This window comes from Catharus ustulatus, chromosome 1, assembly GCF_009819885.2.
Source record: "Catharus ustulatus isolate bCatUst1 chromosome 1, bCatUst1.pri.v2, whole genome shotgun sequence".
Lineage (NCBI taxonomy): Eukaryota > Metazoa > Chordata > Aves > Passeriformes > Turdidae > Catharus > Catharus ustulatus.
In genome coordinates this window covers 111,504,405-111,516,568 of record NC_046221.1, presented here as the reverse complement: position 1 = coordinate 111,516,568, position 12,164 = coordinate 111,504,405, and positions in this window count along the sequence as shown.

Sequence of the window (12,164 nt, the reverse complement as noted above, 5' to 3'; positions counted from 1 at the left end):
CACAGCTTCTCTGGGCAACCTGTTCCAGTGCCTCACCACCCTCACAGTAAAGAATTTATTCCTAGTATCGAACATAAACTTACCCTCTGTCAGTTTAAAACCATTCCCCTTTATCCTATCACTACATGTGCATGTAAAAGTCCCTCTCCATTTCTCCTGCAGCACTGTTTAGGCACTGGAAGGCTGCTATAAGTTCTTCCCAGAGCATTCTCTTCTCCAGGCTGAATGACCCCAGTTCTTCATAGGAGAGGTGCTCCAGCTCTGGGGTCTTCTCTCACCCTCCTCTAGTGCCTGTGATGAATAACTGGGGCTAAGCTAAATCACAAACATGAATTTTACATGAGTTATTTGGGAAAATATGGAGTCTATAACCCTCATTTTGTCTTCTCAAAATGTATTCAAGTCCCAATTCAACTTTGAATCCAGGAAATATGAAAGTCCTCCACACTCATAGGAGGTACAATAAATACATAGTCCTGTGTTAAATGGCATGGCCATGAGCAAGCTTCTTTCATCCAGTTAGAAGCAGAGTGCTCCTGTGAGCATTTGCTGAAATTTGGAGCTTCTTTTCTGACTTTGGTAGTTATCCCAGAAAAACAATTGCGTAGAAGGTGATAATGCAGAAAATGAATTAATCCACTGCCATAGCTATGCGGGCATCTGGTCACCAGACAAGAAATCTTGAAATGGATTTCTTTTATAGTGGGGTTGAAATGTGAAGAATGAAATCGTGGGACATCGTCTGATCTGGTAACTTAGCAGGCTGCAGCATTTTATACCACTGGAAGCTTTTTTCAGGATGGTGGTAGTCCTTATAATGGGTTGCTCGTACCAAAACTTTTAATTTTAAGAGTCTTGTGAAATAAGACTGCAACTAATAATTGCAAAGAATGAATGAGAAAGCTGGAAGTTCATAACCTGTGTCTGGGTGAGCCCTATTGAGTGGATTGTTTTGTGACATTTTAAACCCAGGGAATTGGTGGAATCACCATCCCTGAAGGTGTTTAAAAGATGTGTAGATGTTATTCCTGGGGACGTGAGTTAGTGGTGGGCTTGGCAGAGTTGGGTTAACAGCTGGACTTGATGATCTTTTCCAACCTAAATGTTTCTTTATAAAAGTAAATTCTAAATTATACATTAAAGTCTCTGTTGCTCATTTTGGCAAGTTCATTCTGGTCAGGCAAAACACTGCTACAAATGATATATTCAGGCATGTTCACTCAGTTGTAGAACTCTGAATTACCAAATATCACAGGTGAAGAGCCTTGTGCACGGTCTGATGCTCTCAGCCTTCTGAAGGAATTAATTGGTCATGGCCATGCAGACAACACTTTTGTTGACGTTTTTTCTTGGCAAGGGTGAGCTAAAATGCTTTATATATAATTACACAGCTTTATTTGGACTTGTGCTTCCTGATCATGCTGATGGGCAACATTTTTGGCTAATAAGAAATCTATATATAATCTTACACTGTGCATGGTGATGATATATGAATTGATATTGGAACAATGACTGAATTCCTTCACAGTTTATTAATACCACTCTGAATTTAAACAGTTTTGATTAAATGCTCACTTGGGCTCATGCTGTTCTATAACATGTGGCACTTTTTGGAAAGAGGAATTTTCTTTTAGCATGTTTATCTAAATATCAGTCCTGATCAAAACATGGAATGTATATGTTCAGGAGATTTTGCTGATGAAAATTTGTTTTTATTCTGAATAAAAGGAGAAATGACATTTGAACCAATTTTTCTTACACTCCACAGTGCAAAAAAAAAAAATTAAAAATACTATCTATTTAGAAGACTGTAAATTATGGGTTGGAGTTTGAAATTCTGGGTTAAAAAATTTTAAATGCTCTCTGTATTTATTATTTTATGTTTTTACATTTTGCTATTACTTTATACCACTTTCATTGCTTTGAAATCAGTTTATTACTTCAGAGCAGCTATATTTTTACTATATTATTTTAAATAATCGTTAAGTCTGGCTTCTGTTTATTACACATTAAAGCATTTTATCTTCTCAATGTAGCTGTCTCCAATTTCTGTTGTGTTGAAAGAATTTATCACTCTTCAGTTCCAAAACAAACAGGAAATACTTGGATGGGAGTGACATACCAGATCTTTGCAAAAAACAGGAGACACTGTGATCAAGGAAAGAGGTTTCATTCAGTGATAGAAAGCAGCACACAGTCATGATTTTAAAAGATAGTAAAACCCAGTAAGGAAATAAAATATTTCAGCTGTGATGATAGTTTTTATTGCATTGTGCTATGTTGTCATCTGCTGACTGCAGTATTGTATAAATTGCCATAAGTTATAAAATTTGTTTTAAAATTAATACAAGACAAATAGAAACATAATTTCAGAATGCTGAAATGAAGTTTCATAATGTATGCTGAAATCTATTTTCTTGGAAAAGTGCTTTTCTTGAAATATTTGCATTGAAAGACTTTGGGGTGGAGCTGATTTGTATTGACATATTTTAAAATGTTTCAAATTTTGATGAAAAGAGCACTACAGCAATGGCACATATTTTGATGAGAAAGTCAACCTGTGTTTTAGGTACTGTTCTAGGACAGGATGGAAGTTTATTAAAACTGCATAGGAAGGAAATGAACATATTTCAAAGACATGTCCAGACATGGATGTAAATATTACTACTTGTTTCCTGAGGGATGGACTGAGCTGCCATTAACCTTACTGGGAAAGATGCTATTTGCTTTTCATCTCGTACAGGAGTGGGTATTGTTTAGTTCTTTAAAAACTATTAAATATCTACTTGAACTTCAAATGATCCATGGATAGGCTCTTATTGGAGTAGTCTTACTGCTTTTGCTCTTTCTGATAGTGCTAACTCTAGAGAGCCTGGTAAGGAGGTACCTTTACAGCCTGGTACAGAGGTACCTTCAGCTTTCACATTCAACGACTTGGAAGACCAAAAGCCAGCACTGAAAGCTTGGCCTTCCTGAAATCCATGGGATATGTGCCACTGGCTTCAATGGAGTCAGGATTTCACTGCATGTTGAGAAGATTACCTTATTTTATTTTATTTTATTTTACTGGCAGAAAGGAAAACCATGCAAATCCAATCCAGTTAAACAAACATCTGATGGGTTTGGATGTGTAACTCCTATTTTATGCTGTTAGAGGCAAATTGTGCTGGAACCTGCCTGTGCTTGCTGCAAGCAAGAGGCAGAGCAATCGCTGATTCGTAACAACACACAAAGCTCTTTGAAAGCCAGAATTTCCTATACATCTGTAAGAAATAATATTGCCACACCACCAGTGCTCCATCAAAGACCAAGGCAAACCTTTAGAGAGGGTAAGGTGATTTTATTGGTAAAATGGAGTAAATTTCCCTCATGCTCTTGTGTCCATATGCTGATGCTGACAAGCACCAAGCCACATCAATGCCTTCAGGCATCCAAATATGAGTACCCAGGCAGTCTGCCTGGGACTCCTTGGCAGGTAGGACAAGGGATGACACCTAAGAAGTCTTCCCCACATGTCCTGGTTTCTTCTTAGATTGGTGACAGTGATGTGGGTTTGTATGTGCTTCTTTCATACCATCTAGAAATTAGGTCGTTGGTTATTCAGCCTGGCCCACTTCCATGTCTCCCAGTCTGGGTGTCCTGGGAAGCTGCACACAGACCATCTGGTTCATGTGCCACCAATCCAGGTATTGTCAGTAGATACTGCACTCATTAACCATCCCCTGCTGCTTCTTTGGGTGGTTGCTCACCCTGAGTTTTCTACTCTTGCTCCACTAGTAACACTCCTAAGGTTTTTACTGCAGTTCTCTACATGTTGATGCAAAATTCAACAGACTTTTTTTTTTTTTGTTTGCAATTTTTTCAAGGTCTCTACATAATTGGACTACTTGTGAACAAATACAACCCCTTTCACTTACTTTACTTTGAAAGTGGCTCTGTTCTGAAGCTAAGAATAACTTTCCCTCTCAGGGAAAAGATCCATGTTTTAATGGGTCGTTTGTCAAGATTGCAAAGCCTCTCTGAATAATTCCTATGTTTATATATATTTTTTATATTACATCATATTGAGCGGTCTCAACAAGACATATTTTTGTGAGTTTATGCTAAAAGAATCATCTCTTTGAGCCTAAATGCTTGGCTTTGTGATTGAGAGACACCCATTTGATGAGGCCCCTGGTGCTAAGCTCTCTGAGACGAGTAAAAGGCATTGTTTTTTGTCAAAATGTAAACATCACATACTTTAAAAAAATGTATTGGATAAAGAAACAAGACAGTAAAGAGGTATCTTAAATCTGTTGTCTAATGGTAAGTGCTGCTTTTGCTTTTCATAGACAGTTGCATGTGAAAAACTGTGAGGCTGACCAAATTAAAACCAAAACAGATAGCATTCTATTGCAGGAATGAATGAAGGTTTTAAAATGAAATATAAGCACAACCTTCCACCCACAGAACCCAGTCCAAAAGCAAGATTTTGATTTATTTGATTCTACACATATTTTTGTCATTAAGCTCTGTAGCGTATTCTAAACTTTTGCTGCACTGTTATGCATGTTAAGACACCGATTCCCACATGGTGAGCTGATGGCAAAGAAAAACTTGTGTCACCAGGAAGAAGAGAAAGTCTCCAGCATGGACACAGAAGGTTTAAATGCTCTCTGGGACATGTTCCCCTACTTGAAGATGACACCACACAGGATTTCTGAATTCTTCTCCCATGTCTTACAACACCTAAATGAGCTCCTTTCAGTCACAACAGCAGAAAAGAGGACAGATTGTAATGAAACCACATTTAAAAAAGGGGGGAAAAAAAGGAAAAAATGAGCTAAGATCTTTAATTTTAGATAGCTGGGCGGACTTAGCTGCACAGTTTTGGAATAAATGAATCAAAACCACAGATGGTCATGAAAAAGAAGAAAAGCTGTTGACAGTATCAGCAGAGTTGCATTAGCTGAGCATGTGCATGTGTGCATGCAAACATCAGGATTCCCAGGAAAAGAGCCCACACCCTGGTACAGAGCCCCTTCATATCTGCTGGAGTCCCACCACTGCTGGTGCCTGCCCTGGTGCCTCTCTTGGAGGGCAAGAGGCTCCTTGGACTTTTTTTTTTTAGAAACAGGAACAATATAATGTGATTTCTAATGAAACTGTTCTCATCTTTTGAGAGGCTCAGAAGATAATTTGTGGATGCTATATATAAATTAGGAGTTCATTATCTCAAGATTTAATTAACTAATTTACTTATTTATCTCACTTAAAGCTTGGCCATCCTATGGGTTTGCTTACTCAGCTGTGCATGTCCTGGGCCTGAAGAGGTGCAGAGACCAAGACAGCTGCCCTGCAGGAGCTCTTTTGAATTTTCTTCTATCTGGAACCTGCAGTTTCCTTTGGTGGTGAGAGAAGAGGGATGAAGGGATCTGCAGCACAAGCCCTCGACCATTGCCCATCTCTTCTGTGTCCCCAAGAGGGACAGTTCATTGCATAATTACCAGACAGGTAACAGCTTCTGGAGGAGAATCAAGAAAGATGCAATTCTCTCCTAACCAAAATAAGTTGCAGCCACAGAGATGCACATCTTCACTTCCAAGCAGAGCTATTTAATCAAATGTCTCCTCCTCCTTGTGGTGGAAGGGCCAGAGTTGTTGTGTTGGCCTGTGGCTTTGCAGAAAGGAGCACTGAAATGAGGACTCCCAAACTGACAGGCTTGTCCATGCACACCCTGTGTGTATTTGTGATGTTTTTCTGTCAAGTTCCTTTATTGTGTGAGCACAAACTCCATGCATTGGTGAAATTTGTGTCTTCACTAAAGGTGTTTGCCAGTGTTATCATTCATCCTTACTGAAGTACCACCTAATGAGTTGGGGAAGGAGAACAGAAGTCCAAGGATCACCTTGCCAAGATAGTTTTCACTATGGTCAAATACTAAGGCTAGACTCCATACAGGATTATTATTTAGTTTTATATTTTTAGTTTTATTTTCTCCAGATTTGCCTGTTTTCTTGTTTGCATCTGTGGGAATATGTGTTTGTGTGTGTGTTTTAATTTTTTTCGCAATCATTTCACAGTCTCCCTTCTGATGTCTTAGAGACCACACATTAAGGAAGACTGGGTGTAGACTAATTGTATGACTTCTCTAGTAGCATGAATCTAAGCTTGAAATTCTTTCTGCTCTTTTATTTTTCCTCCCACAAGCATTATCAAAATGCCAACAGGCAGGGAGGCATTTTAATATTTTCATTTTTCATATTTATCTTGCACCATCCAGTGCACTCACAGGCTGGAAGAGTAAACCCATTAGGGTATGGGACAAGCCAATGAGTTACTCTGAAGTGACTTAAGGGCTGCATCCTGGTGATAGTTGCTTTCTGTTTTCATGTGGAGTAGTTTATCTGCAGTCACATCTGGACAACCTGCCTTCTGCTGGGCTGCAAGGAAGGAGCCCACACCAAGTGGAGCAGTAAGATCATGAGTTTGAGAATTTTTTTCCGAATTTTTAAGGTGCACCATGGTGGAGGCAAGATCACTGAAACGCAGGCAAAGAAGTAATGAAATGCCATGGGAAAGAAAAAGGAAGATGTATGGGCATCATTTAATAAACACATCTTTGTGTTATGCTTCTTCAAAGTGAAGTAAATGAACACGGCACAGAAATAGTGCTTCGTGTTTCTTTTAGATGTGAGATATTTGTTAACATTGTTAGATGGACACAAAACCAGATGGCTTCATTTTGAATTGTTATATGGTGTTCTTTTTCCACTGTGCCTAACAAAAAATCATTTATGAAGCAAAAGCAAAAAAAAACCCCAAAACCTCCTTACATTACGTAACTGTTAATTCAGCCTCAAAAAAAAAAAAAAAAAAAGAAAAGAAAAGAAAAGAAAAGAAAAGAAAAGAAAAAAAAAGAAGCCATTTGGGATCCCAGGGAAATATTATTGGATTGTTGCTGAAAATTTATTGCTTAAGACAAACATTGGATTAAAAGACAACTATTATAATGGCACCTTCGTGGTCAGTACATGTATTCATGGGAAAGTGGTTAATATTCCCTGCAAAGCAGCTGAACTTTTCAGAAAGGCAAAAAAATGTACAGTTTTTTTTTTTCCAGAGGCAGTCGATGTTTTCTGAAAATTCACACTGCTGTATGTGCCCAGTCGTTCTGGATGATTGTGAACATCTTCTGCTACCAGAGCTTTCCCAATAGCCCCCAGCACCCAGAGCACAGCCCAGAGTCCATCAGGAACAGCGCTGTTCTGTGGGAAATAATGAAGGTGAAGCAGAGAGGAGCTGTGCATCATGTAACGTGATGGTGGCAGGGCCAGGAATGAACCTAGACCTCCTGGCTCCCTACCTAGTGATCTCCCCACTAGACGTCTTCCTGTTTTCCTTTGAAAATGTTGACAGCTTACTGGAGAGGAAAATCTACAAACATTACACATTCCACTGTCAAAAAAGGGGCTTTGTTATTTGATATAGGAACTCTTTTAATTATTGAGGTAACTTCACAGCATGAGGTCACAAAGGGCAAATTTGTTAGCAGCATTTATGAGTGATCTCTCCATGGGCAGCACACAAATGCAGAAGAACTGGCTTGACATACTGGAGGTTTTTATGCAGTCCCATTCAAGAACATTTTAAGAACAAGCATCATAACTTCTTTGACTGGAAATAGTGAAATTGGTACTGATCCAGTGAGAAAACTGACCTGAATTCTCATGCACCACTTGAATCAACACCATAAACTGTTCCAGCTCCTGATTCTTTGGATTTTAGTTTCAGATAGAAACACAGGCACACAAATCCAAAGAGACAGTTTTGCCTGTAGGAGCCAAGAATTTAAACAAAACTTTGTGCACTTCCATTACACTGACTGTATTTCAATAGTTTAACTTTTCAGACAAATACAAACTGGTTATTAGCAGGATCTTTCAGACATCTGGATAGTTAATCTGAATGCTTTCATTAGTCACAGAACATTTTTTTTTGTTTCTTATGAATATTTCTATTAAATTTGTTCATAATAAGCCAGTTTTGTCTCTTCATTATAATGGGAATATTAAAGGGGTTAGAACTAAAATATGTCACAGGCTAAAACTCTTCACTCCATGTACACCAAACACACAATAAAAAGAAAAAGTATTGAGCCATGTAAAAAAATAGGATATGAAAACCTGATTGTTCTTGATCTATCACCTTTTTGTCTTAAAACATTTAATGGTACAAGGCACATTGAATTCAGCACTGTGACAGACTGGGAGAACCTGGAAAGTGTTCTTCTTGAAAAACCTCAAACATCAGCCTATATCTAACAAGTCAATGCACACATCTTTGGGAATTCTGCATCATGCTCAGAATTTGGACCTCAATAAGGCTCACGGGGTTAATGGGGTATCGTGCTGGGGTAACTCTGCAATCACTGGAACTTGTAATGAGCTCTGCATCCCTCTTCTAACAGGTTATACAGTGACTGTGCTACAAAAGGAGGCATTCTTTCCATGGCTATATTAAAGAAGAGCTACAGTAAACAGGGTTGAAGCAGATGAAAGCAGCAAGTACAATGATGACATCATAAATATCAGCTCTTACAGAATTCTACAAAGGGAGGTATAGACCTCCATCTTCATACTGGTGATGGAAAAAGCCCCAAGACACCATGTAGCTTCTTATGTTCATTCAAAGAATGAAAGATAGAAATTCCGTCCAGCACCCTTCCCATTTCTGGCCACAATATTCAATATACGTGTGTGGGTCTGTAATTCCTGGGGGTGATCCTACACTTCGGATTCCCCTCATCATCATCCTTGTCCTGGACATTCGTAGCTCCTGGGCAAGGCTCAGAGGTTTGCAGGGTTGGGGCTCTCAGCACCACAGGCCATGCAGTCTGCTGTGCCCACATCGCTGCTGTGGTGCCATCATCCAAGATCATGATGAGCTCTTCAGAGCTTGCCTGTACGCCAGGGTGCTAGGTCCTGGCTTGTATGGCCAGAGAAAGAGAGTTGTGACATCTCAGCCAAGAAAACCCTTCTCTACAGGCACTTGTGTCAGTGTCACCACTCCAGCTATGGCATTACATTCAAGGGCAGTGGGGCAGTTGGTGCTCGAGTCCCTGTGTCATCCCAGCCTGCCCTGAAAGGGTCTCAGAAGAGCAGGGCCATGCTCAGGCTGACCATTCCAGACTTTGAGACAAGATTTCATGGCTTCATCTTCCCTTGAATATAGAAGATGATAGGATTTGGCAGCCTCAGGCTGTAGGTGGTCCACAGGACTCATGAGGCTCTTGAACTTTGACATCACAGTGGCACCAGTGTCCCTCTTAAGCACTTTACAGCAGTTCTGAATGTGGCTAGCATGTCCTCTCCCAGCAACATGATCTGTAAGGGTAGACCTTTATAATCAACCTTCTGCATTCCCAAAGAAGATGTGGGGGGCTGCACATGAGCCTAAGAGCCTGAGCTTTAAATATCTCCCCCCTGTAAACCTTCATAGTCCTCACGGATGTTTGTGTGAACATAATAGTGCACCTTCAGAAGCAGGGCTTGTTTTCTGCCTTCACTGACCTGAACTTGTGAAATACTTTGAATCTTCTATATCATGTAGCAGGGTCAAGCATTTTAATTTATAGAGGGTCACAGTTGCTACTCCCCTTAAACACCAATGGAATTTTTCAATATCCTTGAAGCAAATCCCTTCTGCAAAACAGTAAATGCTAGTATGACAGTATTTCAAACACGGATTTGTTCTGAGATTATTTACTTACAATTAGACAACTGTGCTGGCTCTCAGAGAGACGAGTCAGCAAAATCAACATTATTTGAAAGAGCAGCGGGATGGCCAGTGTTTTAGAATCCAAGGAATGTGGTTTTCATAAATTCCACAGCCTGGTGAGATGCCACAGAACCAGTTAATTTGTTCTTCAAAGTTTTTTGAAGGAGGAGGCTATTTTGCACATATCTACATTTAAAGGATTTCCATTTTGTGAGGGGAAAAAAGCTCTCCATTTTAAACCTTGTGAGATGGATATTTTGCCATTAAGAACAAAGAATTTTCCATCCTTCTTTTTTTTTTTTTTTTCCTTTGACATATGTGCATGTACACACCACTACACAGCTCTTGGACAGAGCAGGGCAGGGTAGAGCAAAACAGGGAATCAGTTGTAGCTGTAGCAGCTGCCAGGAGTGAAATTACTGAACACCAAAGGACAGTCTGTTTGCAGCTCCAACCTGCTTCATGTCACCACTAACAATTTGTGTCTTGAAGTTTAGACTCTTCTTTGAAACTGCTTTTTCTTAATAAGCATTCCTTGTAAATCCTAACTGTGTGGTTTGTTCATTCCTGAGCTGGAAACAAAAGGTAGAGCCTATAGTTACGTGCGTGCAGGGAGGCAGCTTTTAAGCAGACATTCTTCCTGGTGTATGTTTTCAATAAAATTTTAATTATCTTTGCTAAACTGGCATGTTTGTCTTTGTGGACACAGTGTAGTTCAGCACATACTTGTAAAGAAGGGCAGAGACAGCAGAGAAGCTGCAAAGCCCACTTGGGAGTTAAAATATGGGTGTTTGGCCATATTTTACACACACATAGAGGGGCAGGCTTTTGATTTAGCACATCCCAACAGAGCAAAGGCAAAGCAGACGTGGCGAGCTCTTTTCCAGAGAGCAGCAAACAGCAAATGGAGAGCTACTGGGGCAGAACATCTGCATGGGAAAATGACAAGAGACCTTGGCACCTCCCTTGCCTGGGTCACTCCTCAGGACTCACAGACTTGATGCTGCTTCTGCTACAGCCTTCAGAGCAGCAGTTTTGGCAGGGCCAACCCTCCCAGGGATTCCTGGTGGGGACCTTTGTGCCTGCCCGCCTCTGCTCTGCTGTCCCCTTGCTCCCCACAGCAGCCCTGCTTCTCCTGCCTCCTCTTTGAGACCATCCCTGGGCCTCTTTTTTTTGTGGTCATCTTGCAAATCTTCAGGACCTCTGCTAATCTACCCATACCACCATTCTTTAATTTTCTCTGCAGAGTCAGGAGTCTGTATTTGTTGTATGAGAGGCTCAATACATAGGCAATATTCTGGACATTGCCACTATTTTTCAGCTTAATGAAAAATAAATCTCCCAAGTCTGATTACCATATCCCAATAAGTTTTACTAGGTCTTTTCAAAATTTGCTTGACACTTAAAATCTAACTTCAAGATAGCTTCAGTATTACTCTTTTATCCTTAGTGATGAATTGTGTGAGGAACCACATTCCCTCCCTTTCTATATCCATCACAATCAGTGAGGACTTGACTCCTAATGGAGGAGACCAAATAAATGTATTAGACAGCAATGCTTCACATCAGGTGTGTCAGGTAATGAAGCACAAAAGGGAGAGGAAATCAGAATTTTTTCATGTGTGTTACAAAGCACTTTTCAAGTTGATCCTAAAGGGTAAAAGGGTCAGTGAAAGAGGCAGCAGATTTTCCTACAGATTTACAGATTTGTATTCACTTGATAAGCTAGGTACAGTGTTGCTGAAACATTAAAGACATTTTTTGCACTCGGTGTTCGCATAATGATATGGAAACACATGCCAGAAATAGTCTCAAGGGAGGAAAAAGAAACAGTGAACTAGGAAACCAGGCTCCTGTTAGGGCAGATAATTAGAATATCTGAAGAGTGACAAAATTCCAGTGCCAAAACAGCTTCATTTTACATCACAGAGGAGGTTTCAGGAAGATGGAGTCTAACGAAGGCTTAGGAGAATTTCTCCTAGTTTCTATTAAACCTTTTATACATGTGCTATGAACTTTGCTTCACAAGCAGACTCCCTCCCTTTCTACTCTGCCCCATTTACACAGTTTGTGCCTCCACTACTTTATTATCTGTTCTTCAGAATTTGCAAGTAGACATTGTCTACCACCTTGAGCATGTGAAATTTCAGCTGCATGTACCAGCAGAAACCACACACAAGAACCAGACCCAGACCAGCACCAGAGCTGGCTGAAGATGAGAGAGGTTCAACACTGCTGCCTGAGATCCACTCACCCAATCCAGCTTTATTTCACGTGAGGAGATCTGGGGGTACAATAACCATCAGGACTTATTTTCCCTTCAGGAAAGGAGAAGCCTGCTAGTGCAGGTCTCCTCTTTACACTTGGTTGTGTAAAGGAAGGGGGAAAAGGAGGCAGTGGGCAGC